At 30.1% G+C, this 6,390-nt stretch overlaps 1 long non-coding RNA gene across 1 annotated transcript; it reads left to right on the top strand.

Annotated features, from left to right (window-relative positions):
* Positions 1–2,929: 2,929 nt before the first annotated feature.
* LOC128295239 (uncharacterized) lies at positions 2,930–4,074 on the top strand. The gene is made up of 2 exons (XR_008285582.1): positions 2,930–3,094; positions 3,785–4,074. It is a non-coding gene; the product is annotated as an uncharacterized LOC128295239 (long non-coding RNA).
* Positions 4,075–6,390: the final 2,316 nt, after the last annotated feature.

Raw genomic sequence — 6,390 nt, 5'->3', positions numbered from 1 at the left:
ACATTTTACATATTGTGTAGTTTGGTGTCTCTTTTTTTTTTTGCACTTTTGCTTTCCTTTGTGATATTTTCACCTAAAAATTTTAAAATAAATTTCACCTAAAAATTTTAAAATAAAATTATCAATTAAATTTGATTGAAAATAGACAAAAAATGGAAACAACGAAAAATCCAATATAATAATTTTTATCTTTTCTCATTATTTTAAAATCAACCCTAAATATCACAAAGAAAAACAAAACCACAAAAAAGAATTTACATAATGTGTCAATGTTAAGGGTTAAATTATTTTAGAATCATCACTAATTGACATAATTTATAAATGTTAAGGGTTAAAATTGCTATTATACCAATTTTAAACTAGGACAAAATTGAATAGTTGAATAACCATTTGGTAACTTTTTATAGTTGAGTAAAAAAATTTATTAATAGTTGAGTGATTGTTACAATAGTTTCCATATCTTTTTCATTCTCATGCCTGTTTTATAGTTCATACTCACGTTCTACTTTTAGAGTATAGTGTATTTTACCTTGCAATCAACACTTATTGTTTATAATCTATACTTTATAAAACAACAAATATTATTTTTAAGCTATTTCTTAAAGATAATATATATACTTGTTCATTCGTTTATACTTTCAAAGCATGAGCTTCAACCTTTGTTAACAATATCAAAATTTCATTAATTACATAAAATTATTTCTTAAAAATATATTCAAAGTCAAATTTATTAAATATTAATTTTAAGAATAATTAAATAAATTAGCTAAATTAAATATCGGAATTTCTAAGGACGTTCCTTAGCACATGGCATAGCCGACCAGTCCCACGCACCTTGTTATCCAGCTTCTGATGCAAGTGAAAAAAATAAAAATGAAAATGTTTTTATTCTTTAAGGATTTTTTTTTTTTGTCTTTTGACTAAATACACCGGCTAAGTTGACCTAATGATGAATGGGGCACACCCGCTACATAATAAAATATTGCTCTCCTCGTTTCAAATTATTAATCCTTTATTACCTTTTTTTTTATGGAACTAAAATAATATTTTCTATACCTCTATTAATATTAATTTTTTACTGTCCTTATTTTTATAAATTAACCGAACATTAACTTAGTTGATTAATGACGAAAACATATTTATTTTACAAATTATATTGTATTATTTTAAAAATATTTTATCATTTTATATATTTTATAGAAAAATAAAATATACATAACAATATTTAAATCCTTAGTAAAAAAACAGTATTTAAACCAACCCCATTTATTATTTATATTTATTTTTTATAATATATTTATTACATAACGATATTTTTCATTTACATTGTAATATTAGTAAAAGTATCATAGATACTCTAGTATTAGAAATTAGATTGCGTTTTACTTTCTATGCTGAAAAGTGTACAAATTAATTTCTATATCGTTAAACCAAAAATAAATTGATCATTTTTTGTTAAAAATTTATTCATTTATACTATTAAAATTGAAATAGAAGACAAAATAACTTGATAGTTATATGGTGTGTCTGCGTTACCTCATGTTGATGTATAAGGATCAATTTTAAACAGTAAAAATAGATGAAAATTTCACAAAATGACTACTAATGTTTATGGACTAATTTACCAATTTTTTAAGCAAATGGGATAAAATTCAATTTAACTCCTAATACATGGGCCTTTATGGTACTTTCAATCAAATATAATTTTATTTTTTATTTTTATTATAAATGTTATAGTATTATAATTTTTAAGATGAAAATAAGAAATAAAAATGTTAAAAAGATAATGGACACATTCCAAAAAGAAGTATAAAAAATTGAGGGGGCATACCCTCGTGTTCTAAACATGTTAACCACCAAGTGCATAAAATAAGTATATAGTATAAAAAAAAATCCAAGACTAATTGCTGTTAATCATGAGACAGGTAGGTTAATAGTGCCTCTGTAACGGCTTAATTTTCAGTGGTATCAGAAATGGTGATTTGAGATCACTAAATTCGACAAATAAGATTGAACAATATAGTAATTTAATATTTATGAGTCAAGTAAGAATTTAGAAGAATTTGTGAAATGGTGAAATTAGTGAATTAAAAGAATTTATTAGGTCAAACGGGTCAAAAATGAGGTATCGAGACCTAAAAGTTGAAAATTGAGCTATAAATATTTTTATAAATATTTATGGAGTGTCATTGAGTTAGTATTAAAGTTTCGTTAGAAAATTTTAACGTTTGGATGGCTAATTAATTAAAAAGGATTAAATTGAAAATAGCACAAAATTTGTTAAATTGTGAGTAAATAGTTTAAGTATTTAAAAGATGGATTTAAAGAGCAATTAGACTCAAAGGTTAATGGCTGGACGGTTTGGGTATGAAATAAGCAAGAAAACAATGTAAACAAGGGCAAAATTGGAAATAGATAAAAGTTAATAGTTAAATAATGATGTAATTGAAAAATCTAGACATTTCTTCATATTTTCTCAGCCAAAACGCCATAGAAGGTCTGGAGAAAGCTGGTTTTCATATTTTTACATCATGTGAGTCTAATTCTTGCTTTTCTTGATAATTTTTATGTTTTTATGACTTTTACAATTAGGTCCACTTGTAGAATTCATTAGTTTTTGATTTTATGGGTGAAATTGGAAGTTACCCTGGATGGATAAGGGAATTTTATGATGAATTATTATGAAATTTAAGTTCTAATTTCATATTAAGGTGGTTTTATTAAGTGATTTTGATAGGAAATGATATTTAGGACCTAATTGTGAAAAAGTTGTGAATTGAAGGTTGCTGTTGAAATTCAGAATATAAAAGGTTTTGAAATAGTTTATAATGATAAAATAAAGTGTTAATTGAGAAAAATTAGTTCAATTGATGGGTGAATTGAGTAGGGACTAAATTGTGAAAACTGTAAATTTTGGGGTAAAAGTGCAATTTCGAAATTTGAACAGCATAAATTGTGAAGTGAAATAGAAATCAAATAAATGCTAATGAGTAGAAATATTTTATATTATAGATCAAGAATCCAAAGAAGAACGAGGAAAAGAAAAAGTTGCGGAATAGTCCCTAAATTTCAATATCTTCTACAAATTAGCCGGGTAAGTTCATATGGTTGAATTTAGATGTTTATTTGTGAATGATTGAAGTTTATAATGTGTTATTATATACGAATTTGTTGTGGGATTGTGTAGATTTTGTTAATGAAAGAATAAATGTGGAAATGCAAATTAGGAAAAACGCAGGATTGAGTACGTTCAGTATCGTGACGTGTGATGAATTGATTGGATAAGACCATGGTTGTTCCATGGTAAAGTGTGAAATGTAGGTATGGTATCATCCATACTGAGTTGTGAAATGTAGGTATGGTATTATCCATACTTGAAATGTGAAATGTAGGTATGGTATTATCAAATCCATCTTGAGTTAAGAAATGTAGGTATGGCATTTCCCATACCGAGTTGAAAAATGTAGGTATGGTATTTCAATGAGGAAAACCATACTGAGTTGTGAATCGTGGCATTGAGCAACGACGTACTCAATTTCGTAAGCCGTTTCCTAATTTGATTATAAGAAATAAAAGAGAAGTGATCCAAATGGAAGGATTGAGTAGTTATTCTTGTTGAGCTCAACTATGTTAATTATTATAACAATGGTTGTGAATCGCAGGAAACTTTAGTAAGTGTTTTGGTATTGTTTGGAAATATTATGTTTGGTAAGCATTACTTTTAACCTATGAACTTACTAAGCTTCAATAAGCTTACTTGTGTGTGTTTAATATTTTTATGTAGATTGACTTGAAGTGAAGTGGGTAGATCGGATCAACACAACAAAGCACACTATCCAGATCAATTCCGGTAGCTTTTGTTTTATGTTTGAATATTTATATGGCATGTATAGAGTTTAAATGAAATGAAGTAAAGATGTTATAAACTAGTTAACAACATTTTGTACTAAAATAGTTTTTGGTTAGTAGCAGTAGTCTGAGTTTGAAAATTCACCATAAATCATAAAAATATAATTATAGGTTGAATAAAATATGAAATTAAATCTTATTGAATCTAGTTTCACATAGAAGAAACGGTGTAAGCAAAAGGCTTTCATATCAGGAGATATTTGAATTTTGTGAGACAAGGTCAGAGTGATTTTGAACTCCCTGTTCTGATTTGTAAAAATCATTAAAATTATAAAAATTAATTAGGAGTCATACTATATATGTATGGATTCCTTATTGAGTCTATTTTAATAGAAATAAACTTCTTGGTTATTTGAATTCTGTACATGGATAAATTTGGTTCGTAGTGAACAGGGGTCAGAGCAGCCGAACCCTGAAACAGGGGAGACTTCAACTAATAAACTGTACTAATTGGCCCAACCAAAAATTCTAAAAAAAAATTAGTAAGTAGATATATGAGCCTAGATTTGGGGAAAATTTACAGATTTAGATTTCGAGTTTTGTAACTCGAGATATGATTTTTTTGCATCTGTAACGCAGTTGGACAGCTTGTCTAGAAAGTGTGATATAAATTGTTTGAATTTGTTTAAGTGCTCAAATAAGTTTAGTAATGCCTCGTGCTCGACTCCGGCGACGGTCTCGGGTAAAGGGGGGTTTACATTTATTGGTATCAGAGCTTTGGTTTAGTCGATTCTCGGAACGAATTTGATGTGTAAAATGTTTAAAAATACATGCCATATAAATCTGTGATAGTGTGATGTGAATGATCCGATCTAATTACTAATTTTTGTTATAGATTGTAAAGATGTCTGATAGACCCGATGGTGCTAGTCAAGAAGAGGAAGTTAATAGTAGAATACAGAATTCTGAGCAGGGAACAAGTGGTAATGTCCCTATTTCTTTGATGAGAGAGGAAGAACTTAAAAATATGATTTACGGATTAATGAATCAGTGGTATCATGAAACAATACAAGGAAGAAGTCAGGCACAACAACCTCCTCCTCCCCCTACTGTACCACCAGTTACAACCCCGGTTGCTCCTTCTTTAATAGATGAATCTAGCAAAAGAACACCAATTGAAAAACTCAGAAAGTTTGGAGCTGAAGAATTTCGAGGGAGATCGGACGATGATCCGGTTAAAGCAGAATATTGGTTAAAGAGTTTGGAGAGAGTTTTTAAACAGATGATGTGTTCTCCGGAGGACTATTTGGGATGTGCAATTTCGCTATTGAAAGAAGAAGCGTATAATTGGTGGGAAACCATTGAGGCAGTGGTACCTGCAGATAAACTTACCTGGGAATTCTTCCAAAACGAATTTAAGAAGAAGTATGTGGGAAGGAGATATTTAGATAAGAAGAAGAGAGAATTTCTTGATCTTCGACAAAGGAATAAAACAGTGGCCGAATATGAAAGAGAATTTGTGTATCTCAGTAGATATGCTCGGGATGTTGTACCGACAGAGGAAGAAATGTGCATTAGATTTGAAGAAGGGCTTAATGATGAAATCAAAATGATGATTGGAGGTACAGAGATTCGGGAATTTGTGATTTCGTCGATCGAGCTCAAAAGATGGAAGAAGTGTATAACGAAAGATGCAAAGAGAAAGAAGAGGTAAAGAGGTATACCAAAGAAGTTTCTCTAGACCAACTTCGACTTTTTCGGCCAAAAAGTTTAGAAATGATTCAGTCGACCTGTTATAATCCCGGAACGATCGAATAAAAGTAAAACGACTCAACAAGATGTCGAGTAACTAAGAAACCAGCAGCTAGTGCTAGTAGTGTGCAAAATATTCGAGACTTAGATGTAAAATTGTGGTAGATTTCATATTGGTGAGTGTTGGGGAAGAGCCGAGCTTGCTATAAATGTGGTGGAACTGATCATTTTATTCGGATTGTCCTCAATTATTAAAAGAAGATAGAGAACAATGGGAGAAGCAAGCAAATACTCCTCGAAAGGTAAACGTTCGGGTCAAAGTAGTCTTCTTTGGGGACTGTTCATTCGGGAACGAGAGATCTGCACTCGATCGAGACAAGAGTACTGCACGTACATATGCTATCCGGCAAGGAAGAAGCTTCGCTCCGGATGTGATAGTGGTAATTTCTATCTTTTGATGATTCAGTATATGCTTTAATTGATCCCGGATCTACACATTCATATATTTGCTTTGCATTAGTGTCGAAAAGAAAATGATTATTGAGTCCATCGACCTTGAATTGCAAGTCACTAATCCACTAGGGCAAAGTGTGTTGGTTAATTTAATATGTCGGAATTGTCCTTTGAAAATACAAGGTCGTGAATTCTCTGCTGATTTAATGTTGTTACCTTTCCGAGAATTTGATGTTATTCTTGGAATGGATTGGTTGATTGAACACGATGCCATAGTGAATTGTAGAGAAAAGCGGATTGATTTAAAATGTCGAGGGGAAATAGTTTCAGTGAGTT

The sequence above is a fragment of the Gossypium arboreum genome, chromosome 7 (genome assembly GCF_025698485.1).
Source record: "Gossypium arboreum isolate Shixiya-1 chromosome 7, ASM2569848v2, whole genome shotgun sequence".
NCBI classification, from domain to species: Eukaryota; Viridiplantae; Streptophyta; class Magnoliopsida; order Malvales; family Malvaceae; genus Gossypium; species Gossypium arboreum.
Note: the sequence above shows the minus strand (reverse complement) of the source record. Positions and strands in the feature narration are given on the sequence as shown.